This window comes from Scyliorhinus canicula, chromosome 1 (genome assembly GCF_902713615.1).
Source record: "Scyliorhinus canicula chromosome 1, sScyCan1.1, whole genome shotgun sequence".
NCBI lineage: Eukaryota > Metazoa > Chordata > Chondrichthyes > Carcharhiniformes > Scyliorhinidae > Scyliorhinus > Scyliorhinus canicula.
In genome coordinates, this window is record NC_052146.1 from 23,470,773 (window position 1) to 23,497,109 (window position 26,337).

Sequence of the window (26,337 nt, forward strand, 5' to 3'; positions counted from 1 at the left end):
CGGAGTGGACAATTCCTGAGACTCATACTTGTCAAACTAATTTGCCATCATGAGTTAACCCGGAACAATGTTAACCCTTCGAAATGTCAGCTGAGGGCAGCACGGTGGCGGTGGTTAGCATTGCTGCCTCACAGCGCCGAGGTCCCAGGCTCGATCCCGGCTCTGGGTCACTGTCCGTGCGGAGTTTACACATTCTCCCTGTGTTTGCATGGGTTTCACCCCCACAACCCAAAGACGTGGCGGATAGGTGGATTGCCCTTTAATTGTGAAAAATTAATTGGGTACTCTAAATTTATTTCTAAAAAATAAATAAATGTCAGCTGTCCACATTCTCAAGTCAAGGATATGGATGAAATTATTTTTTTCACGGATAAAAGGTTGAGTGCAGGGGATTGAAAGGGAAGGTGCAGGACATCCGATAGCGGCAATGAACAGCTGAGCCGCCGTTCGGCGGTTCCCGATATCAACGGACTTCGGGGCTTTTTTAAAGGCCCCCAACGGACCTGAGGAGGCAAATCCCGACAGGGGAAGAGGCCAGGAGTCGCCCCAGTGGCCCCATGGTGCAGACCAGGAGCGGGGCAGGGAGAGAATCGGGAGAAAAAACACTTAGAAAAAATCGGGACCCGAAGGACAAAATGGCGGCCGGCGAAAGTTTCGAGGAGCTGAAGAAGTGGGTCCAGGAGTAGCAGACGACTCTGCTGCGCTGCTTCCAGGATCTGAAAGTGGAGCTGCTGGAGTCCATCAAGGTAACCAACAGGGAACTGATGGAGACCCAGACAGCCCAGGGGGCTGCGATCCGGGAGCTGCAGCAACAGGTCGCCGAAAGGGAGGACGAGGTCGCGGCCGTGGTGGGGAAGGTGGAGGTGCACGAGGCGCTCCATAAAAGATGGCAGGAGCGGTTCGAGGAGTTGGACAACCGGTCGAGGAGGAAGAATTTACGGATCCTGGGCCTCACGGAGAGGCTGGAGGGGTCGGACCTAGCGGCCTATGTGGTGGTGATGCTGAACTCGCTGATGGGGGCTGGGTCCTTCCAGGGGCCCCTGGAGTTGGAGGGGGCCCACAGAATTCTGGCTAGGAGGCCCAAGCCGAACGAGCCGCCGCGGGCGGTGTTGGTGAGGTTCCACCGGTTTGTGGATCGTGAATGTGTGCTCCGGTGGGCCAAGAAGGAGCGGAGCAGCAAATGGGAGAACATGGAGGTGCGGATCTTCCAGGACTGGAGTGCGGAAGTGACGAGGCGGAGGGCCGGGTTTAACCGGACGAAGGCGGTGCTCCACAGACGGAAGGTGAAGTTTGGAATGCTGCAGCCGGCGCATCTGTGGGTCACCTATAAGGATCGACACCACGACTTTGAGTCCCCGGAGGAGGCATGGGCCTTTGTGCAAGCCGAGAAACTGGACTCAAACTGAGGGTAACGGAGGGGGGATGCTGTAGAATACTGTATTTATTTATACTGTATGTGTATTTGCGGGGTTTAGGGTAAGATGTGGGGTGGCCTTAGGGTGGGTGGGGTGATGTCGTACGGGTGTTTTTTTTTAATGGGTTTTCAAGCAGGAGTTGGGTGGACGGGTTCGGACTGAGGGGTAAACGGGATGTTCGGGGAGCTGGTGGGGGGGACTGACAATGGGAGTGGCCCTGGAGGAGGCGGGGCCCGGCAGGGCGAAAGAGCGGGCTTTCTGTGGGGTTCCCGCGCGGGGAGGGGGGGGGGGCGGGGTTTTTTTCTTTTCCCGCGCAGGAGCGGGGGAGGGTGGACTGGTTGATGGGCACAATGGAGGAGGGGCAGTCCCACGTTGGGAGGGGCCGCAAGTAGGGCGGGAGCCGCCGGGGTCAGCAGAAGATAGCTGGCTCACGGGAGTGTTGTAGAGGGGGGGGGGGGGGGGGGGGGGGGGGGGGGCGGTTAGGAGGGGTCCTAGCCTTGGGGGGGGGGGGGGGGGAGAGGGGAGGGGGAGGGATACCGGGTTGCTGCTGAAACGGTCAGGAAGGAGCTGGAGGGGGGGGGGGGAGTTGCCGCCGTGGGGAACTGGCAGAGCGTGGGACGCTGGCCGGGGGTGGTCAAGGGATGGGGTATGGCTAATCGGCAGGGGAAGGGGACAGGGAGCCCTCGGATCCGGCTGATAACCTGGAATGTGAGGGGGCTGAATGGGCCGGTCAAAAGGGCCCGAGTAGTTGTGCACCTGAAGGGACTGAAGGCAGATGTGGCCATGCTCCAGGAGACACACCTGAGAGTGGTGGACCAGGTCCGGCTGAGAAAGGGGTGGGTGGGCCAAGTATTCCACTCAGGGCTGGATGAGTGGAGTAAGGGGGTGGCGATCCTGGTGGGGAAGGAGGTGTCGTTTCAGGCGTTGAAGGTGGTGGCTGACAGTGGCGGGAGGTACGTGATGGTGAGTGGTAAGCTGCAGGGGGAGCGGGTAGTGTTGGTGAATGTTTATGCCCCAAATTGGGACGATGCGGGGTTCATGCAGCGTATGTTGGGCCGCATTCCGGACCTGGAGGCGGGGGGCCTGATCATGGGGGGAGACTTTAACACAGTACTGGATCCCCCATTGAATCGATCCAAGTCCCGGACAGGCAGGAGGTCGGCGGCGGCTAAGGTGTTGAGAGGATTTATGGACCAGATGGGTGGGGTGGACCCTTGGAGGTTTGCGAGGCCAAGGGCCAGGGAATACTCGTTTTTCTCCCATGTCCATAAGGCCTACTCAAGGATTGATTTTTTTATCCTGAGCAGGGGGCTGGTGTCGAGGGTGGAGGAAGTGGAATACTCCGCCATTGCCATTTCGGATCATGCCCCGCACTGGATGGATCTCGGGCTGGGGGAAGAGAGGGACCAACGTCCGCTCTGGCGCATGGAGGTGGGGCTGCTGGCAGATGAGGTGGTGGCCGGGAAGGTCCGGGGTGTATTGAGAGATACCTCGAGGCCAATGATAACGGGGTGGTTCGGGTGGGGACGGTCTGGGAGGCATTGAAGGCGGTGATGAGGGGGGAATTGACCTCCATCCGAACCCATAGGGAGAGGGGGGAGCAGAGGGAGAGGGAGAGACTGATAGGGGAGATGGTGCAGGTGGATAGGAGATATGCAGAGGCCCCAGAGGAGGGATTGCTGGGGAGAGGCATAGCCTTCAGGCCAGATTTGACCTACTGACGACCAGAAAAGCGGAAGCCCAGTGGAGGAAAGCACAGGGGGCGGTGTACGAACACGGGGAGAAGGCGAGCAGGATGCTGGCGCACCAGCACCAGGAAGCGAGACGCGGCTAGGGAGATTGGGGAAGTGATGGATAGAGCTGGGAAGGTGGTGCGGAGGGGGGTAGAGGTCAATGGGGTCTTCAGGGACTTAGAACATAGAACACTACAGCGCAGTACGGGCCCTTCGGCCCTCGATGTTGCGCCGACCTGTGAAACCATCTGAAGCCTATCTGACCTACACTATTCCATTTTCATCCATATGTCTATCCAGTGACCACTTAAATGCCCTTAAAGTTGGCGAGTCTACTACTATTGCAGGCAGGGCATTCCACACCCCTACTACTCTCTGAGTAAAGAAACTGCCTCTGACATCTGTCCTATATCTATCACCCCTCAATTTAAAGCTATGTCCCCTCGTGTTGGTCATCACCATCCGAGGAAAAAGACTCTCACTGTCCACCCTATCTAACCCTCTGACTATCTTATATGTCTCTATTAAGTCACCTCTCAGCCTTCTCCTCTCTAACGAAAACAACTTCAATTCCCTGAGCCTTTCCTCGTAAGACCTTCCCTCCATACCAGGCAACATCCTAGTAAATCTCCTCTGAACCCTTTCCAAAGCTTCCACATCCTTCCTATAATGTGGTGACCAGAACTGCACGCAGTACTCCAGGTGTGGCCGCACCAGAGTTATGTACAGCTGCAGCATGACCTTGTGGTTCCGAAACTCAATCCCCCTGCTTATAAAGGCTAGCACACCATATGCCTTCTTAACAGCCCTATTAACCTGGGTGGCAACTTTCAGGGATTTATGTACCTGGATGCCGAGATCTCTCTGTTCATCTACACTACCAAGAATCTTGCCATTAGCCCAGTACTCTGCATTCCTGTTGCTCCTTCCAAAGTGAACCACATCACACTTTTCCGCATTAAACTCCATCTGCCACCTCTCAGCCCAGCTCTGCAGCTTATCTATGTCCCTCTGTATCCTATAACATCCTTCAGCACTATCCACAACTCCACCGACCTTCGTGTCATCTGAAAATTTACTAACCCATCCTTCTACACCTTCTTCCAGGTCATTTATAAAAATGACAAACAGCAGTGGCCCCAAAACAGATCCTTGCGGTACACCACTAGTAACTGAACTCCAGGATGAACATTTGCCATCAACCACCACCCTCTGTCTTCTTTCAGCTAGCCAATTACTGATCCAAACCGCTAAATCACCTTCAATTCCATACTTCCTTATTTTCTGCAATAGCCTACCGTGGGGAACTTTATCAAACGCCTTACTGAAATCCATATACACCACATCAACAGCTTTACCCTAATCCACCTGTTTGGTCACCTTCTCAAAAAACTCAATAAGGTTTGTGAGACATGACCTACCCTTCACAAAACCGTGTTGAGTATCGCTAATCAACTTGTTCTTTTCAAGATGATTATAAACCCTATCTCTTATAACCTTTTCCAACATTTTACCCACAACCGAAGTAAGGCTCACAGGTCTATAATTACCAGGGTTGTCTCTACTCCCCTTCTTGAACAAGGGGACAACATTTGCTATCCTCCAGTCTTCCGACACTATTCCTGTCGACAAAGACGACATAAAGATCAAGGACAAAGGCTCTGCAATCTCCTCCCTGGCTTCCCAGAGAATCCTAGGATAAATCCCATCTGGCCCAGGGCACTTATCTATTTTGACATTTTCTAAAATTGCTAACACCTCCTCCTTTTGAACCTCAATTCCATCTAGCCTGGTCGACTGAACCTGAGTGTTCTCCTCGACAACATTGTCTTTCTCCAGTGTAAACACTGACGAAAAATATCCATTTAATGCTTCCCCTATCTCCTCTGATTCCACACACAACTTTCCACTACTATCCTTGATTGGCCCTAATCTTACTCTCGTCATTCTTTTGTTCCTGATATACCTATAGAAAGCCTTAGGGTTTTCCTTGATCCTATCCGCCAACGACTTTTCGTGCCCTCTCCTCGCTCTTCTTAACTCTCCCTTTAGGTCCTTCCTGGCTAACTTGTAACTCTCAAGTGCCCTAACTGAGCCTTCATGTCTCATCCTAACATAAGCCTTCTTCTTCCTCTTGACAAGTGCTTCAACTTCCTTAGTAAACCACGGTTCCCTTGCTCGACAACTTCCTCCCTGCCTGACAGGTACATACTTATCAAGGACACGCAGTAGCTGTTCCTTGAAAAAGCTCCACATTTCAATTGTACCCATCCCCTGCAGTTTCCTTCCCCATCCTATACATCCTAAATCTTGCCGAATAGCATCATAATTGCCATACCCCCAGCTATAATTCTTGCCTTGCGGTATATACCTATCCCTGCCCATTGCTAAAGTAAACATAACCGAGTTGTGATCACTATCACCAAAGTTCTCACCTACATCTAAATCTAACACCTGGCCGGGTTCATTACCCAGTACCAAATCCAATGTGGCCTCGCCCCTTGTTGGCCTGTCTACATACTGTGTCAGAAAACCCTCCTGCACACACTGCACAAAAACTGACCCATCTATAGTACTCGAACTATAGTATTTCCAGTCAATATTTGGAAAGTTAAAGTCCCCCATAACAACTACCCTGTTACTCTCGCTCCTGTCAAGAATCATCTTTGCAATCCTTTCCTCTACATCTCTGGAACTATTCGGAGGTCTATAGACAACTCCCAACAGGGTGACCTCTCCTCTACTGCTCCTAACCTCGGCCATACTGACTCAGTAGACGAGTCCTCAAGCGTCCTTTCTACCGCCGTAATACTTTCCTTGATTAACAATGCCACACCCCCCCCTCTTTTACCATCTTCTCTGTTCTTACAGAAACATCTAAATCCTGGAACCTGCAACAACCATTCCTGTCCCTGCTCTACCCATGTCTCCGAAATCACCACAACATCGAGATCCCAGGTACCAACCCATGCTGCAAGCTCACCCACCTTATTCCGGATGCTCCTGGCGTTGAAGTAGACACACTTCAAACCAGCGTCCTGCTTGCCGGTGCCCTCTTTCGAACTTTTAACCCTATCCCTGACCTCACTACTCTCAACATCCTGTACACTGGGACTACAATTTAGGTTCCCATCCCCCTGCTGAATTAGTTTAAACCCCCCCGAAGAGCACTAGCAAATCTCCCCCCAGGATATTGGTACCCCTCTGGTTCAGGTGAAGACCATCCTGTTTGTAGAGGTCCCACCTACCCCAGAATGAGCCCCAATTATCCAGGAAACCAAAACCCTCCCTCCTGCACCATCCCTGTAGCCACGTGTTCAACTCCTCTCTCTCCTTATTTCTCACTTCGCTAGCACGTGGCACAGGTAACAACCCAGAGATAGCTTCCACCCTAGATCCCTGAATTTCTGTCTCAAATCCCCATCTCTCTTCCTACCTATGTCGTTGGTACCTATGTGGACCACGACTTGGGGCTGCTCCCCCTCCCCCTTAAGGATCCCAAAAACACGATCAGAGACATCACGAACCCTGGCACCTGGGAGGCAACACACCAACCGTGAGTCTCTTTCGTTCCCACAGAACCTCCTGTCTGTTCCTCTAACTATGGAGTCCCCAATGACAAGTGCTCTGTTCCTCTTCTCCCTTCCCTTCTGAGCAACAGGGACAGACTCTGTGCCAGAGACCTGCGCCCTATTGCTTACCCCTGGTAAGTCGTACCCCGCAACAGTATCCAAAACGGTCTACTTGTTATAGAGGGGAACGACCACAAGGGATCCCTGCACTGCCTGCCGGTTCCCTCTCCCTCCCCTGACGGTAACCCATCTACTTTCTTCTTTTACCTGAGGTGTGACTACCTCCCTATAACTCCTCTCAATAACCTCCTCCGCCTCCCGAATGATGGGGAACTTCTATGGGGAACTGTACCAGTCTGAACCCCCGGTGGATGGGGGTGGAATGGGGCGCTTCCTGGACAAGTTGCGATTCCCGAGGGTGGAAGAGGAGCGGGTGGAGACACTAGGGGCGCCGATCGAGTTGGAGGAGGTGGTCAAGGGGATAGGGAGCATGCAGTCGGGGAAGGCGCCGGGGCCGGACGGGTTTCCGGCGGAATTCTATAAAAAGTATTTGGACCTGTTGGGCCCCCTGTTGGTTCGGACCTTCAACGAGGCAAGGGAGGGGGGGGGGGGGCTTTGCCCCCAACTATGTCACGGGCGCTGATTTCCTTGATCCTGAAGCGGGAGAAGGACCCTCTGCAGTGTGGATCATATAGGCCAATTTCGCTGTTGAACGCCGATGCTAAGCTGCTGGCAAAGATCCTGGCCACTAGAATAGAGGATTGTGTGCCGGGGGTCATACATGAGGACCAGACGGCGTTTGTGAAGGGAAGGCAGCTGAACACAAATGTGCGAAGACTCCTCAATGTCATTATGATGCTGCCGGTGGAAGGGGAGGCGGAGATAGTGGTGGCGTTGGACGCGGAGAAGGCCTTCGATAGGGTTGAATGGGAGTACTTGTGGGAGGTGTTGGAGAGGTTTGGGTTTGGGGAGGGGTTTATCCGGTGGGTGAGGCTGCTCTACGAGGCCCCGATGGCAAGTGTAGCCACGAATAGGAGGAGGTCGGAGTACTTTTGGATGCATCGGAGGACGAGACAGGGGTGCCCCCTGTCCCCCTTGCTCTTCGCGTTGGCGATTGAGCCCCTGGCCATGGCACTGAGGGAGTCAGGGAACTGGAGGGGCCTGGTGCGGGGTGGGGAGGAGCATCGAGTGTCGCTGTACGCGGACGACCTGTTGCTATATGTGGCGGACCCGGTGGGGGGGATGCCGGAGGTGATTAGGATTCCTGGGGAATTCGGGGGTTTCTCGGGGTATAAGCTGAACCTGGGCAAGAGTGAGGTGTTTGTGGTGCATCCGGGGATCAAGAGGAGGGGATTGGTAGGCTCCCATTGAAGCAGGCAGGGAAGAGTTTTAGGTACCTAGGGGTCCAGGTGGCGGGGAGCTGGGGGGCCCTGCACAAGCTCAACCTCACAAGATTGGTGGAGCAGATGGAGGAGGAGCTTAAGAGATGGGATATGTTACCGCTGTCACTGGCGGGGAGGGTGCAGTCCGTCAAGATGGCGGTGCTCCCGAGGTTTTTGTTCTTGTTCCAGTGCCTCCCCATCCTTATCCCGAAGGCCTTTTTCAGGACGGTCAACAGCAGTATCACGGGATTTGTGTGGGCGCATGGGACTCCGAGGGTTCGAAGAGTGTTCCTTGAGCGAGGTAGGGATGGGGGGGGGGGGGGCTGGCGTTGCCCAACCTCTGTGGGTACTACTGGGTGGCCAACGCAGCGATGGTGCGTAAGTGGGCAATGGACGAGGAGGGGGCAGCGTGGAAGAGGATGGAGGCGGCGTCTTGTGTGGGCACGAGCCTGGAAGCGCTAGTAACGGCGCCGTTGCCGCTCCCTCCAACGAGGTATACCACGAGCCCGGTGGTGGCGGCTACCCTCAAAATTTGGGGGCAATGGAGACGGCACAGGGGAGAAATGGGGGGCTCAATGGAGGCCCCGATACGGGGGAACCATCGGTTTGTCCCAGGGAGGATTGATGGCGGATTTCTGGGCTGGCACAGGGCAGGGGTTAGGAGGTTGAGGGACCTGTTTGTGGAGGGGAGGTTCGCGAGCTTGGGGGAGTTGGAGGGGAAGTTTGGGCTCCCCCCCGGGGAACATGTTTAGGTACATCCAGGTGAGGGCGTTTGCCAGGCAGCAGGTGGAGGGGTTCCCCTTGCTGCCCCCACGAGGGGTGCGGGATAGGGTGCTCTCAGGGGTGTGGGTCGGAGGAGGGAGGATCTTGGACATATACCGGGTAATGCAGGAGGTAGACGAGGCCTCGGTGGAGGAACTGAAGGGGAAGTGGGAAGAGGTGCTGGGGGAGGAGATTGAGGAGGGGACGTGGGCGGATGCCCTGGAGAGAGTGAATTCCTCCTCTTCCTGTGCGAGGCTTAGCCTCATACAGTTCAAGGTGCTGCATAGGGCCCAGGGGGGTGAGGACAGGTGTGCTAGGTGCTCGGGGAGCCCAGCGAACCACGCTCATATGTTTTGGGCGTGCCCAGCGTTGGGGGAGTTTTGGAAGGGGGTGGCAAAGACGGTGTCGAGGGTGGTGGGATCCAGTGTCGAGCCAGGCTGGGGACTCGCAATTTTTGGGGTTGCAATTGAGCCGGGAGTGCAGGAGGCGAAAGAGGCCGGTGTCCTGACCTTTGCGTCCCTAGTAGCCCGGCGGAGGATCTTGCTCCAGTGGAAGGATGCGAGGCCCCCAAGCGTGGAGGCCTGGATCTCGGAGATGGCGGGGTTCATTAAATTGGAGCGGGTGAAATTTGGCCTGAGGGGATCAGTACAAGGGTTTTTCAGGCGATGGCAGCCTTTTCTGGACTTCCTGGCGGAACGGTAGGAAAAGAGGCCGACAGCAGCAGCAACCCAGAGGGAGGGGGGGGGGGGGGGGGGGGGGGGTAAGGATAGGGGGGAGGGAGAACTGTGCACATGGGTTTGTGGAGAGTGCTATCTCTCTCTTTTTTGGTTTTTCTCTTTGTTCTTTTTCTTTGTTGTTGTTCTTTTTTTTTGTTTTTTGTTCTGTTTGAAGTTGCTCTTGAAGCTGGGGGGGATTGTTCATAGGGTGTTACCGCGGTTGTATGTTAATAGAGCTAAGATATTTATATTTTGTATTTTGTAAAAATTTCAATAAAAATTATTTTTAAAAAAAGAAAGGGAATGTGCAAGCATAATTGCCGGACACCAGCACCTCCCATGGAGAATCCATTAGCTCTCAAGATATATATAAGTGTCCAGCTGACTACCCATGACAAATGGGTGACTATTGAAGCAGTCTGTCAGAACCCCCAGTGATGTATATATTAAGGGATGGAACAACCAGGTGAGAGGCCACAGGTGACTCTGAAAGGGCAAGGGGTCAGTCAAGCGATGAAGTTGGAAGGGCACCAGATATCTGGGCAACCAAATATGAGCAACACAGTAGCACAGTGGTTTGCTCTACAGCTCCAGGGACCCAAGTTCGAATCCCAGCTTGAGTCACTGTCTGTGCGGAGTCTGCACGTTCTCCCCGTGTCTGCGTGGGTTTTTCTCCATGTGCTCCGGTTTCCTACCACAGTCCAAAGATGTGTAAGGTTAGGTGACTTGGCCATGGTAAATTGCCCTTAGGTTAGGCGACGTTACTGGGTTATGGGGATGGGGTGGAGTTATGGGTTTAAGTAGGGTGCTCTTTCCAAGAGCCGGTGCAGACTCGATAGGTTGAATGCTCTCCTTCTGCATTGTAAATTCTATGATTCTATTTGGGATATGTGTAGGAATGGCTGCTTCCAGGAGCGGGAAGACAAAGGGTGAAGGGAGAGCCTGAAGGTAACCGGCTGGAACACCAAACTAATGGTGTGTGTGTCTCTCTCTCTATTATCCCTTGCAGCTTACCAAGAGATCTCAGTTGGGAAGGTGCCAGAAGAGCTGGAAATGTTGCTCCTAACAGCGCTGAAGGAGCACAGACTCAACAACAAGTGGCCGCACCCAAGGACCTGGAGGGCTACGGCCTACTTTCAGGTGGTAGTGATGTCGTCTTGTCACCCTGTTCTGTCTGCTGCCCCTGAGAAGCGGTAATATCAGGAATGGGAGATTCAAAATGGCTGGTTACTCCAGACTCTCCTGGGTGGAAGTCCTTGGGGTGTTCTCCAGTGCTCCCTCCTCCTTCTAGGTGCTCATGCGCCATGGGGTTACTCCATGGATGGAGGAACAGCTAGAGTGAGCTACAGAAGCCTCAATATCGTCTGCGCCGCCATTGTCTGCACCATGGCATTGGACCTCTCAATCATAAACCCCAGGAACTGAGCCATGCTTCAGAGTTCTCCAGTTATGGCTCTTACTTCTTTCCACTGTGGATGCCACATTTGCAGTGCTGGCCTCGGTGCCACGCAACACCAGCAACATCTCCTATCACTGAAAGCTTTCGGACTCCTCCATTCCGACTTGCAGTCGCAGGAATGTCGCTGACGCACGTTCTCCAGGTATTTGTGTGGGTCTCACCCCCACAACCCAAAGATGTGCAGGCTAGGTGGATTGGCCACGCTAAAATTGCCTCGTAATCGTAAAAAATGAATTGAGTATTTTAAATTAAAATAAAGGGAATACCGCTTACAAGCCGTCCTGATATTCCCAGCTCTGCATTTGCATCTCCAGCGGCTGAGGGACAAACGTGTCCAGAGGCATGGCACCTGGCTGGGGCACAGCTAAGTCCTGCGGTTCAGAAGACCTCCGACCGCCCAATGCCTGGGATACTCCTGTCTCCATCTGATGTGCATTAGAACCAGTGTGATACTCACCAGATAGTAACCCTGAAGCTTCCATGCTATGTTCAACCACTGAAGTGCTTGTCTCTGCGATGGTGGATGGTGCAGGTGATGGCTGTGATACATCATCTGTGTTCTCCTCTATGATCTCCTCCGAGGTGGTGTCGAGGATGGCCGTAGAGGCACTGTTGGTGGATGGGCCAGGCTCTTCGATTGATGTTCCTGCAAGGCAAAGGCTGGGCAGCACGGTAGCATTGTGGATAGCACAATCGCTTCACAGATCCAGGGTCCCAGGTTCGATTCCGGTTTGGGTCACTGTCTGTGTGGAGTCTGCACATCCTCCCCGTGTGTGCGTGGGTTCCTCCGGGTGCTCCGGTTTCCTCCCACAGTCCAAAGATGTGCAGGTTAGGTGGATTGGCCATGATAAATTGCCCTTAGTGTCCAAAATTGCCCTTAGTGTTGGGTGGGGTTACTGGTTTATGGGGATAGGGTGGAGGTGTTGACCTTGGGTAGGGTGCTCTTTACAAGAGCCGGTGCAAAATCGATGGGCCGAATGGCCTCCTTCTGCACTGTAAATTCTATGAAAATCTATGAAAGGACATGGTTTTAGTAGGTGGCATCACTCAAGACTGGTCATCTGGATGAAGGTGCAGTGGCTCCTCACTTTTCTGTCGCAGGCCAACCTCGGTATCTGTGCAGACCCATTTCTTATCCCCCAATGCGAGCTCCATTGCCCTCTCTTTGAAATAAGTCAAGGTCCTTTGTTTGGGCATTCCTTCGCCTGTCTTTTTTCTTTCTCTGCAATTATAGGCTATCGTCTCCTGCAGGGACACAAGGGGATAATGTCAGCCTTATGCCGGATGCAACAGTCCATGACACCTGGCACGTGTGAGCAGGGAGGGGTTCTGATGAGGAGTGCTGGGGGGTGAGGGGACGGAGTTTAGGATGCTGGTCGGGTGCTGGGAACCTGGGAGGTGGCGGCATGTGGATTAAAGGTGACATTCCGGGGATTGATGGAAAGATTGAATGCTAAGGGGAGACAGGGGACACTGACACTTGCAGATCGCAGTAGGTCATTATTTTGTTTCGTCCTTTTGGTCAGGCTGCTGGCACTGCCCAGTGCTGCCACCATCTCCCAGACGGGGTTGGTGGCATTGCTGAGGGGCCTCCTGCCAACCCGTGGGTACATTGTGGCCTGTTCCCCTCCACAGCATCCAGAAATCGAGTCAGGGCACTCTCTGAAAATCTGGGAGCTGATCTTCTAGCTTCCACCCTCCTGACTTGACTATGAGCAATAGTGGAGCCATTGAAATGCAGTGTGTGGTGAATTATAAACCTACTAATTCACACTGTGTTCCAGTATATGTATTGTGTCCTTGTGGACTCTGTGTACAAGCCGTTGCGCGGTTCCGCCCATGGCTCCGCCCATGGCTCCTCCCACTAACCAGAAGTATAAAGCTTTGCAGTCGTGAGCCTGCTGCCCGGTTCATCTCGTCGCAGGCAGGCTCTGTTGTAAGATTATTAAAACCATTGTTCACTTCCAATCACGTGTCTTGTGAATTGATGGTCATATCAATTTAATATTCTTAGGAAACTTGAAGAAAACTACTATGGAATCAGCCCTCAAATCTGATCGACTAGAACTCGACCCGCAGACTGCAGAGGCGAAATAAATCTTTTTACACTAGCTCAGATGTTTCAAGGCCTACCTGGCTGAATCAAGCACTTCAGAAACTATGGAGGAGCAGAAACTCAGTCTACTGCACGCAAGGGTGAGCCACCGTATCTCTACTCAACTTAACAGTACTTCCTCGTATACAGAGGCCCTGGCCATGCTCGATCGAATGTATGTGAGGCCCATCAACGAGGTCTACGCGTGCCACATTTTTACAACCCGCCGCCAGCGCCCCGCGGAGTCGCTGGAAGAATTCCTGCACGATTTAAAACCTTTAGCTCAGGACTGTAATTATCAAACTGTATCAGCCGCCCATCATATGGAGCTCGCTGTCCGAGATGTGTACGTGGCAGGACTCAGGTCAAACTATGTGCGCCAGCGGTTGCTTGAAAAAGGGGCCCAGAACTTGGAGGACACTGTAGAGTTAGCTACAACCATGGAGGTCTCATTCCGCAGCCTCACCTCGTTCCCCGCGAACCAAGCGACCCCATCCAGGGCCCCCGACCAGCGACTTACCCAGGCCTGCGCCGCGCGTCCACCCACCCACTACGCAGCCCCAGTGTGCCATTTTTGTGAGCAGCTCCAACACCCACGGCAGCACTGCCCGGCCCGCAACGCGACCTGCAGCAGCTGCGGTTGCAAAGGACACTATGCCCGGGTCTGCCTGGCGAAGAAATCCCCCTCTCCAAACTCTCCCGCAGCCCAGAGCACTCGCTTCCAAAACTCGCAGGCCCCGAAATGCTGCGGCCTGTATGCCGACTCCGCGCCCACCCGACACATGCGACTCATGGGGGCCACCATCTTGGCAACCTTCCTCCACGCGGCCCGCCACGTATGATCCATGGGGGCGGCCATCTTGCGATCCATCCTCTTCGAACACTGAAACTCACCTCGAAGACTACGACCTCAGTGGACAGTCATCACGGGGCCACTCCAGCACAGCTGATCGAGCCGCCGACTACCCGCAACTCAGCGCGGTCACGTTGGACCAGTCGCGTCCCAAACACCTCCCCAACTCGATGATGACCATTAAAATCAACGGGTACAATACACCGTGCCTCTTCGACTCCGGGAGCACCGAGAGCTTCGTACACCCAGATCTGGTAAGACGCTGTTCGCTCCCTATTTTCCATGCACGGCAAACTATCTCCCTCGCTTCGGGCTCACAGTCTGTTCACCTTCAAGGGCACACCGTCGCGACCTTAACGATTCAGGGCGCCAGCTACTCGAACTTCCAGCTATACGTACTCCCCGAACTCTGCGCCCTACTCTTACTGGGACTCGACTTCCAGTGCAACCTCAAAAGCCTCACACTCAGCTTCGCGGGCCCCTACCTCCACTCACTATCTGCAGTCTAGCGGCGCTAAAAATCGACCCCCCTCCACTCTTTGCCAATCTCACTCCGGACTGCAAACCCGTAGCCACTCGCAGCAGGCGGTACAGCCTGCAGGACAGGGTGTTTATCAGAACCGAAGTCCATAGGCTCCTACGTGAGGGGATCATAGAGGCCAGTAACAGCCCCTGGAGAGCTCAGGTGGTGATCGTCAAGACCGGGGAAAAATTCCGAATGGTAATGGACTATCGCCAGACCATTAATCGGTTCACGCTCCTTGATGCGTACCCCCTCCCCAGGATTGCAGACATGGTGAATCAGATCGCCCAGTATCGCATTTTCTCTACGGTGGATCTGAAGTCTGCATACCACCAGCTCCCAATCCGCCCGGAGGACCGCCACTACACGGCGTTCGAGGCAGATGGCCGCCTCTTCCATTTCCTCCAGGTTCCCTTTGGCGTCACGAATGGGGTCTCGGTGTTCCAATGAGCAATGGACCAAATGGTGGACCAGTACGGGCTGCGGACCACGTTTCCGTACTTGGACAACGTCACCATCTGCGGCCATGATCAGCAGGACCACGACGCTAACCTCCAGATTTCTCCAGACTGCCCAGAAACTCAACCTCACGTATAACACGGAGAAATGCGTTTTCCGCATGACCAGACTAGCCATCCTCGGCTATGTCGTGGAAAACTGAGTCCTGGGCCCCGACCCGGACCGTATGCGCCCCCTCTTAAAACTCCCTCTCCCTCATTGTCCCAGGGCCCTCAAAAGGTGCCTGGGATTTTTCTCGTATTATGCCCAGTGGGTCCCTCAATATGCGGACAAAGCCCGCCCACTATTTAAGGCCACACTTTTTCCCCTGTCAGCTAAGGCTCGCCAGGCCTTCACCTGCATCAAGGAGGACATCGCCAAAGCGGCCATGCGGGCGGTGGATGAATCCATCCCTTTCCAGGTAGAGAGCGATGCCTCAGAGGTCGCTCTCGCAGCCACACTAAATCAGGCAGGGAGACCAGTCGCCTTTTTCTCCCGAACATTCTCCGCTTCGGAACTTCGACACTCCTCAGTCGAAAAGGAAGCACAAGCCATCGTGGAAGCTATACGACACTGGAGGCACTACCTCGCAGGTAGGAGGTTCACCCTCATCATCGACCAAAGATCGGTTGCCTTCATGTTTGATAACTCACAAAGGGGCAAAATTAAAAATGATAAGATCCTACGGTGGAGGATCGAACTCTCCACCTACAAATACGATATTATGTATCAACCGGGGAAGCTCAACGAGCCCCCAGATGCCCTGTCCCGCGGCACGTGCGCCAGCGCGCAAGATGATCGCCTGAAAGCTATCCACAATGACCTCTGCCACCCGGGGGTCACCCGGCTCACCCACTACATCAAAGCCCGAAATCTGCCTTTCTCCACCGAGGACGTAAAAGCCATCACCAGGGATTGCCCGATCTGTGTGGAGTGCAAACCGCACTTCTATAGACCAGACCACCTGGTAAAGGCCTCCTGGCCCTTTGAACGCCTGAGCATCGATTTCAAAGGGCCACTCCCCTCGACCAATCGGAATGTGTACTTCCTGAACGTCATCGACGAGTTCTCCCACTTCCCCTTTGCTATCCCGTGCCCCGATATGACCTCCCACACAGTCATCAGAGCCCTGCACAGTATCTTCACCCTGTTCGGGTTCCCCAGCTACGTACACAGCGACAGGGGTTCGTCCTTAATGAGCGACGAGCTGCGTCAGTACCTGCTCGACAAGGGCATCGCCTCAAGCAGGACTACCAGCTACAACCCCAGGGGGAACGGGCAGGTGGAGAGGGAGAACGCTACGGTCTGGAAGACCGTCCTACTGACCCTCCGGTCCAGGAATCTCCCGACCTCCCATTGGCAGGAGGTCCTCCCCGACGCGCTCCATGCTATTATGTCCCTCCTTTGTACAGCCACCAACCAGAAGCCTCACGAACGGCTATTTGTTTCTTCTAGGGGCACTACCACGGGGGTTTCGCTCCCAGCATGGTTGAAGACACCAGGCCCGGTTCTCCTCCGGAATAACGTCCGGACACATAAAACTGACCCACTCGTAGAAAGAGTGCTCCTACTCCACTCCAACCCCCAATACGCTTTCATCGAATACCCTGACGGCCGTCAGGACACTGTTTCCCTCTGGGACCTGGCGCCTGCAAGATCCAATCCCACCACTACTACCGCCGAGGTACCCCTCACACTACACCCCGCACAACCCTCCGCGCCCTGAGCCGCCGCTCCTACAAGTTCACTGCCCGTGCTCCGCGCTCCTGCGCCTATGGGTTTCCGGCACTCCCCATCACCAGGCGAACCAGTCGGGTACGAAGCTCGGACCGAATCACCCCCGGAGTCCACCATCATACCCTCACCGACCGCCACCACCCAGCCACCAGAAGAGGCTGCAACCCCAGCGCTTCGTCGATCTCAGAGGACGACTCAGACGCCGGACCGGCTCAATTTGTAGACCCATCACCCCCGCCGGACTTGTTTTTTTACAGGGGGTGAATTATAAACCTACTAATTCACACTGTGTTCCAGTATATGTATTGTGTCCTTGTGGGCTCTGTATACGAGCCGTTGCGTGGCTCTGCCCATAAGGGGAGATGAGAAGTTTGTACTGGGCTCCACCCTTGGCTCTGCCCATGGCTCCGCCCATGTCTCCTCCGACTAACCGGAAGTATAAAGCTTTGCAGTGGTGAGCCTGCTGCCAGTTCATCTCGTCGCAGGCAGGCTCTGTTGTAAGATTATTAAAACCACTGTTCACTTCCAATCACGTGTCTTGTGAATTGATGGTCACATCAAAGTGCTTCCTTGATTAAAGTGTTATTGCGTTTTATTCCAATCTTCTCTCATCAACTTCTTCAAAAGACATTGTCCCCGAAACTCTTCTTGGGCTCACTGGTGTCGTACCATAACTTCAGCAGGCATTGAATTGCCGGAAATAATTTTACATGTACATTTTTTGCATAGTTATCTGGGGCTCCTCCCAAAGTTACAATGGAAACCAGGAACTCCACTGCAGAATTTCACAACCATAAATGTTTGGCAATAATGCTGTGTTTTAGCAATGTAATACTAATGTAACAACACTACATTCAACCTCATAACCACTGATGGATAATATTTCTTACCTCTAACATTGAAGGTGGGCAGAGATATTGTTTTTGCCATTGTTTGTTAATCTATACCGATATATATCAAAAGTCGCCGAGGTATACAGAGAGGAATTTTCTCTTGGATTAGTTTCTGGTGAAAAAGCAGATCTAGATCTGGATCCTGGAATTAAAAGAAAAGATTCAGCAGCTTTAAGACACAGCACCAAATGATTAAGAATTTTATGGGTTAGTTTATTTGGAATATTGTTGATCGTCCTGGAATATACTGTTCCATTCTGGTTGCCACACTGCCAGAAGGATGTGAAGGCTTTAGAGAGGGTGCAAAAGAGATTTACCAGGATGTTGCCTGGTCTGGAGGGCATTAGCTATGAAGAAAGGTTGAATAAACTTGGTTTGTTCTCACTGGAACGAAGGAGGTTGAGGGGCGACCTGATAGAGGTCTACAAAATTATGAGGGGCATGGACAGAGTGGATAGTCAGCTGTTTTTTTCCCATGGTGTAAGAGTCAATAACTAGGGGACATAAGTTTAAGGTGCAAGGGGCAAAGTTTAGAGGAGCTGTGTGAGGGACGTTTTTTTACAGACGGTATTGGGAGCCTGGAACTCGGTGACAGAGGAGGTGATGGAAGCAGGTACGTTAGTGACGTTTAAGGGGCGTCTTGAAAAATACACGAATAGGATGGAAATAGAGTGATATGGATCCCGAAAGTGTAGAAGGTTTTAGGTTAGATGGCATGGTTAGCATGGTCGGCGCTGGCTTGAAAGGCCTGTTCCTATGATGTAATTTTCTTTGTTCTTTGTCTTTGTCTCAGCTGCTCTGGTGGAACTGGATACAGCTGTAATACTAATTGGTCTTCCCTGGTTATTTATATATATATTTTAAAGTTACATTTCTTTTCCTGCAAATGTAGCTGGTTCCCTTCTGCTCTTCACTCTACCTTTCTGCTTAGATTCCGGACCTTTCCCCTATACTTTCATGCACTTTTCGCATTGTACGTTGCTGACATGCTGCACAATCTGGTAAAGACAGGTGGGCTGGAGGAAAGCGATATGAGTGTACTGGACTGCAATTTAAATATAGCATCCGGACTTCGAAGCCACCAGCTGATTGTGGGTAGATGAATTAGCTGCCAGCCCATCAGGTGACTCAGAGGGGAAAGCACCTGTAAGTAATTAATGGGGTTCCACGTGCTGAATCTGGCACAGGATCCCATCACTCTGGCCGGCGGGAACGGGGAGGCGGTGGCATAGTGGTATTATCACTGTATAAGTTATCCAGAGACCCAGGGTAATCCTCTAGGGGCCCCGAGTTCGAATCTCACCACGGCAGAGGGTGAAATTTGAATCCAATAAAAATCTGGAATTTAAAGTCTAATGATGACCATGAAACCATTGGCAATTGTTTTAAAAAGCCATCTGGTGGGGGCAGCATGGCGGCGCAGTGGTTAGCACTGCTGCCTCACAGTGCCGAGGTCCCAGGTTTGATACCGGCTCTGGGTCACTGTCCGTGTGGAGTTTGCACGTTTTCCCTGTGACTGCGCGGGTTTCGCCGCCACAACCCAAAGATGTTCAGGGCAGGTGGATTGGCCACGCTAAATTGCCCCTTAATTTGAAAAAATTAATTGGGTACTCTAAATTATTTAAAAAACCCATCTGGTTCACTAATGTCCTTCTGAGAAGGAAATCTGCCATCCTTACCTGGTCTGGCTTACATTGGACTCTAGAACCACACAGCGATGCAGTTTGCTCGCTTAACTGCACCCTCGCCCTGAAATGGCCCAGCAAGCCACCTCAGTTCAAGGATGGGCAACAAATGCTGGCCAGCCAGCGACACCCACATCCCAAGAATGAATAAAACAAAGGCGCCGTCAGAGCTGCACAAAAGGCCTCGGTGGCGGCATGTATTTGGAAGTCGCACGTTGAGCAGCTCCTGCTCGAGGCTCTGTTTTTGGAGTTGCAATGCCCAGTTTAGGGGCAGAGTTTGAATAACACTGGCAGGAAGGCCGAAGAAGGTAGAGAATGTCTCAGACCCAGAAAAAAGTCCCTGGGAAGAAGGGGGTGAGCAAACGTTCGCCATTGAATGAACGGGTCAGCCGGCAGCAGGAAAGATGGTGGAGGCTGGATCACTGGGTGGGGCCACGCCCTTCAAGTGGAGGACTCTGACCGAGGTGTTGGCTGGAAACATTGAGAGGCACTACGCCAAGTACATGGAGGTGATGCGAAAGGAGATGATGGCTGCGATGAAGGAGTGGGTGGAGGGGGTGATGGCCCTGGTGAAGGAGGCGGTATTGAAGATATCAGCCGAGATACGGGAGCAAGGAAAGAAGTTGAAGGGGGTGGAGGAAGCTCTCTCGCAGCACAGTGACAGTTCACCTCACTGGGTGAGGAGCTGCGGAGGGTGGTGGAGGTCAACAAAGGACAAAGAGCAGGTGGAGGGCCTGGAGAATCGGTCGAAGCGGCTGAATTTATGAATTGTGGGTTGCCTGAGGCGGTGGAGTGCCCAAGGCTGACTGAGTATTCGCGAAGATGTTGGCGGAGTTGTTGGATGGTCATAATTTGCTTGCACAAGTTCCATGTTAAGGAGAAGGCCCTGAGTTGGGTGAAGCAAAGGCATGAGGTGCAGTGGGAGGTTGGTATTTGAATATACCAGGACTTAATTGTGGAACTGCCGAGCGGACAGGCGACCTTCGGTTGGGTGAACGTGGCACACAAGGGCAGCACGGTAGCATAGTGGTTAGCACAAATGCTTCACAGCTCCAGGGTCCCAGGTTCGATTCCCGGCTTGGGTCACTCTCTGCGCGGAGTCTGCACGTTCTCCCTGTGTGTGCGTGGGTTTCCTCTGGGTGCTCCGGTTTCCCTCCCACAGTCTAAGATGTTGCAGGTTAGGTGGATTGGCCGTGATAAATTGACCTTAGGGTCCAAATTGCCCTTAGTGGTAGGGTGGGGTTATTGGTTTATGGGGGAGGTAGGGAGGTAGGTGGAGTCGGTGCAGACTCAATGGGCCGAATGGCCTCCTTCTGTACTGTAAATTCTATCTATCACAGCAACGGTGTGAGGATCAGCGTGGTCTACCCGGCGAAACTAAGGGTAACCTACTTTGAGATGGTGAAGGCAACGAAGGCGTTATGAAGGCTGAAGAACTGGGGTTGAAATCATAGAACATACAGTGCAGAAGGAGGCCATTCGGGCCCATCAAGTGTGCACCGACCCACTTAAGCCCTCACTTCCACCCTATCCCTGTAACCCAATAACCCCTCCTAACCTTTTTTGTTGGACACTAAGGGCAATTTATCATGGCCAATCATCTAACCTGCACGTCTTTGGATTGTGGAGGAAACTGGAGCAGCCGGAGAAAACCCACGCAGACACGGGGAGAACGTACAGACTCCGCACAGACAGTAACCTAGCGGGGAATCAAACCTGGGACCCTGGCGCTGTGAAGCCACAGTGATAGTCATTGTGTGCTACTGTGCTGCCCCACGGTAGCACAAATGACAGATGGATTGGGGTTTATCTTCGGACTGAAGAGACAGGGGGGGTTAAGTGTTGTATACAGCCTTTATTCTTATTTCAGGTTGGTTTCTTTGTTTGTATTGTGGGGGAACAGTCGGGCTTTTGGGGTTGGTTGATGGGAAAGGGTAGTTTATTTTTGCTATGGGCTACAGTCGGGTACAAATAAATTGGGCTTTGGAGCTTTTCTGGGGTGCAATTTTTGCACTGGTTTTGGTTGTTTGTCTTTGTTTTCAGGGACAGGGTCATGGGGGAGGGGATTGGGGGGATGATGCCTGGGCAGGGGTTCGCGAAGGGAAATGTGGTGGGGGAGGGGCCCCGTTTATTGGAACCTGCTCAAACAGGTTTCGATGAGCCTGGGAGTGAAAGGTGGGGGGGGGGATGGGATCAATACTGGAGAGGTGTTTTCAAGAGGAGGTGGACGGAGGAGGGGGGGATTCTGAAAGGGGGAGTCATTTAATATCTTCCTGCATACAAGGAATGCTTAGGATTGATGCTGTACAAAAGTAAAAAGCAATAAAACAAAGACAACAGCTATAAACTGTGATTATTCCCATGGTTAAAATAGTTCGTTGAGATAATCCATGTTTACACATGAAGAACAGCACTTGGTTGAGGTTGCGAGACTTAGAATCATAGAATTTACAGTGCAGAAGGAGGCCATTCGGCCCATCGGGTTTACACCGGCTCTTGAAAGAGCACCCTACTCAAGCCCATGTCTCTACTCTATCCCCGTAACCCAGTAACTCCCACTTAACATTTTTGGACAGTAAGGCAATTATCATGGCCAATCCACCTAACCCGCACATCTTTGGACTGTGGGAGGAAACCGGAGCATCCGGAGGAAACCCATGCAGACATGGGGAGAAAGTGCAAACTCCACAGTCACCCGATGCCGGAATTGAACCCGGGTCCCTGGAGAGGTGAGGCAGCAATGCTAACCACTGTGCCACCGTGCTGCCACATAATAATACTAATAATCGTTATTATTGTCACAACTAGGCTTACATTAACACTGCAATGAAGCTACTGTGAAAATCTCCTAGTCGCCACACTCAAGTGCCGACATGGGTGGGTGGTTTGACATTTGTGATGCTGTGCATATGACAATGAGAACCAGATTTTCATACAGTGTAGGAGGTCATTCAGCCCATTGAGTCTGCACCAGCCCTTGGAAAGAACACCCAATTTAAGACCACGCCTCCTCCCCATCCCCGTAATTCAGTAACCCCACCTAACCTTTTGGACACTGAGGGGCAATTTAGTATGGCCCAATCCACCTAACCTGCATATCTTGGACTGTGAGAGTGTGTAACACCACTGTTAACACCCTACATGTATTATGGTACTGCGCACTATATTACAGGTGCCACCGTAAATCCCAGCCTGCTGGCTCCTCCCAGCAGGCGACGTATAAAAGTGTGTGCTCTCCTGCGCTGCTCCCATTCTGGTTCCAGCTGCAGGCGACACAACATCTTGTGCAATAAAGCCTCGATGGTTCACCATTCTCGTCTCGTGGTAATTGACGGTACTCAGGGATGAAACCGGAGCACCTGGAAGAAACCCATGCAGACACAGGGAGGAAGTGCAAGTGCACTTCCTCCCTGTGTCTGCATGGGTTTCTTCCAGGTGCTCCGGTTTCATCCCTGATGTACCGTCAATTTGAACCTGGGTCCCTGGAGCTGTGATGCAGCTGTGCTAACCACTGTGCTACCAAGCTGCCCATTTAAGGAAATGTTGCAAATACATACACAAACCAATAAGCAAAAGCATAGTTGGTAGATATGATGGTCAACACCACACTCATACAGCTCGCTGTATCTGAGATTTGAAACTCGGCTCTCCATTGCCCTCTAGTGTACACAAAGTTCAAATTCAAGTTACTGCCTAGAAATTCGGACATGCAGCGTTTGTTTTTCAGGTGCTAACCAGCCTAACAAGTTCCCATAATTCCAACAGGAATCATGTTTTACACATTTCTTGGCGGAAAAGCGTTTGCCTGACATTGATTAAAGGAAACGCACTGGTCGATTTTCATGTCAGAAACATTTGCCAGAATAAGGTTTCTTCAAATTAGGGGTCCCGTCTCTTAGAAGATCAATTTTCGCTTTTTCACTCATCATGTAATGAACCCAATTCATTATGTTGCTTACTGACAGGAAGGCCGTCTTACCAGCACATTTATAGGAATCATTCAAATCCCATAGGTTAGCATTTTAATAATAATAATCTTTATTATTGTCACAAGCAGGCCTATATTAACACCGCAATGAAGTTACTGAAAAGCCCCTAGTCCCCACATTCCGATGCCTGTTCGGGTACACAGAGAGAGAATTCAGAATGTCCAATTCACCTAACAGTTACGTCTTTCAGGATTTGTGGGAGGAAACCGGAGCACCCGGTGGAAACCCACGCAAACACGGGGAGAGCATGCAGACTCCGCACAGGAATTGAACCAGGGGACCCTGGTGCTGTAAAGCAACAGTGCTAACCACTGTGCTACTGTTGCCGCTCCTGCTGTGCTACTGGTGACGCCCCAACGGTGACCTGGGCAACAGCAAGATCTTGGGCGGGATTCTCCCGTACTGGCGGGGCGGGGTGGTCCGCGGACGGAGTGGCGTGAACCACTCCGGCTCCGGGCCCGCCCAAAGGTGCGAATCATCCGCACCTTAAGGGACTAGCCCCATCCCGAGTGGTTTGCACCCCACCGGCTGGCGGGATAGGGGCATGGTGCCAACGCCAACCGGCGCCGAAGGGCCCTCCACCGGCCAGTGCGAGTCAGTGCATGCGCGGGAGCGCCTGCGCTGCTGGCGCATCCCCTCACATGTGCAGGAGGGTTTGTCTCCGCATCGGCCATCACAGAGGACCACAACGGCTGATGCAGAGTAATAGAGTGCTCCCATGGCACAAGCCTGGCTGCAGATCGATGGGGCCCCGACCGCAGGCCATGTCACCGTGGGGGACCACCTCCCGGAGCCAGATGCCCCCTCGACCCCGCAGGACCCCGGAGCCTGCCCGCGCCGCCAGGTCCCGCCGTTAAGGGACCTACTCTGATTTACGCTGGCGGGACCGGCTACAGGTGGGCGGGACTTCGGCCCATCACGGGCCGGAGAATCTGGGCGGCCCTGGCGCCATTGAGTCGCATCTGACCCCGCCGTTCTCCGAGGTGGGCGGTGCGACTCACGCCGGGCCGGTTTTTGGGGGGCGGGAGAATTGGGAAGACGGTGGGAGCGGGATTCACGCTGACCCCCAGCGATTCTCCCACCCGGTGGGGGGTCGGAGAATCCCGGCCCTTACCTATGAATCCGCAGGGGGAAGGGACAGATTTGGGGGGACTGCCATTTAAGCCAGCCCAGACCAAATTCCGCTACCTGAGGATCCAAATAACCGTACGACTGGGCACAGATCCACAAATGAAACCTTAAAAAAATTTTTTGAGTGCCCAATTCATTTTTCCCAATAAGGGCAATTTAGTGTATCCGATTCACCTACCCGGCACATCATTAGGTTTGGTGGAAGTGAACCCACACAGTACGGGGAGAATGTGCAAACTTCATACGGACAGTGGACCCAGAGCTGGGGTCGAACCTGAACTTGGTGCCTTGAGACAGCAGTGCTAACCACCACACCCCCGTGCTGCCTTACACAAATGGAACCTGATGATCTGGTGGAGGAAGTCAAAAGGACCTGCAGAGGGAGGGGCTCACTATCCAATTCTCCTCGCCAAGGAGAATACAGATGATCAAAATGAACATCCTGCTCAGGTCCTTCCTGATCTACATCCCCAAGGCCTTTTCAACACAGTCAAAAAACTAATCAGTGGCGTCTGTGTGGAGTGGAGGAAGGATCCAAAAGAAGGTCCTGCAAGCAGAAGAAACGTGAGAGGCCTGGTCCCATTGAACCTCCGTTCTACCACCGAACGGCTACTGGAGAAAGACCATTATGCTTGTCAACTGTCCAACACATCTAATAGAGTGTTGTTTGAAGTGACACATGACACGGAAGAGTCAGAAGAAGGAAAATAATGGTGACCAGAAAGAATGCATTGGTTTAGGCACAGGGCTAAAATCGCTGGGCTTTTAAAGCAGACCAAGGCAGGCCTATCAGCACGGTTCAATTCCCGTACGAGCCTCCCCGAACAGGCGCCTGAATGTGGCGACTAGGGGCTTTTCACAGTAACTTCATTTGAAGCCTACTTGTGACAATAAGCGATTTTCATTTCATTTGATTTTCATTTCTATCAACAAGCAGTTTTACGCCGGTTATGAGGGTGTTGGTTACAGAATCCTTCAATTGTGCTGTATTGGACAGTGGCTGCACATCTACTGTGTGTGTGGAATTGACTGGTTAAAATGTTACCTGGACTCCTTGGAATGCTGAAAATTGTAACAAGGTTAAGGAATTTGAAAGTTCAACAAGTTTCAGGTTTGGGGATTATAATACTCTGAATTCACTGAAAAGAGTGGTGATCCCTTGCAATATTGCCGGAGTGAATCATTTCATTAGCACGGATGTTGTATCAAGTGAGACACCTTTGCTTCTGAGCATACCATCGATGAAGAAAACACACATGAAACTGGATATGGAACAGGATAAGGCAACAGTTTTTGGAAAGACGGTGGGTCGCTATTGTGTTCCATTACTGACAAATAATATTTCGAGTACAATTGTTAAGGATGTGTTAATAGCAGTTGAAAATTGGACTTTAGCTGATAAAAAGCTTGTTGTATTAAAACTGCATAGGCAATTTGCGCATCCGTCTCCTCGGAGGTTGCAAAATTTATTAAAGGATGCAGGGGTAAGGGATGAAGACTATACTAAACTAATAAACAGGTGTAGAGATTGCTGTGAAGTTTGTAGGAAGTGCAGAAGGACACCAGCACGACCCTTTGGCCAGGGATTTAAGACATTTGTAGATTTAGCAACCAGATTTAGTCAATCAACGATTGTACGAAGTTAAAAAAAGAGAGTAATTCTGGATCAAATTGTGGAAAAATGGATAGGGACAGGAATGGGCCCACCGGTAAAAAATTCCTTATGGACAATGGGGAGAATTTGCTAATGTTGAGTTTCGGGATATGTGTGAAAACGAGAATATCACAGTTATGAATACGGTTGCGGAAACCCCATTTAGTAATGGTGTCTGGTGAAAGAAACCATGCTGTAATCGATGACATGCTCCGCAAAATTTTGGCAGATAGACTGAAT

General features: G+C 52.3%; 1 long non-coding RNA gene across 1 annotated transcript in view; it reads right to left on the reverse strand.

Annotated features, from left to right (window-relative positions):
• The window catches only part of LOC119979714, a 248,169-nt gene extending 230,366 nt beyond the window's left edge, over positions 1-17,803 (reverse strand). The window contains exon 1 of the long non-coding RNA XR_005463772.1: positions 17,636-17,803. This is a non-coding gene — a long non-coding RNA (uncharacterized LOC119979714). The remainder of the gene's footprint in view (positions 1-17,635) is intronic.
• Between the last annotated feature and the right edge of the window lie 8,534 nt (positions 17,804-26,337).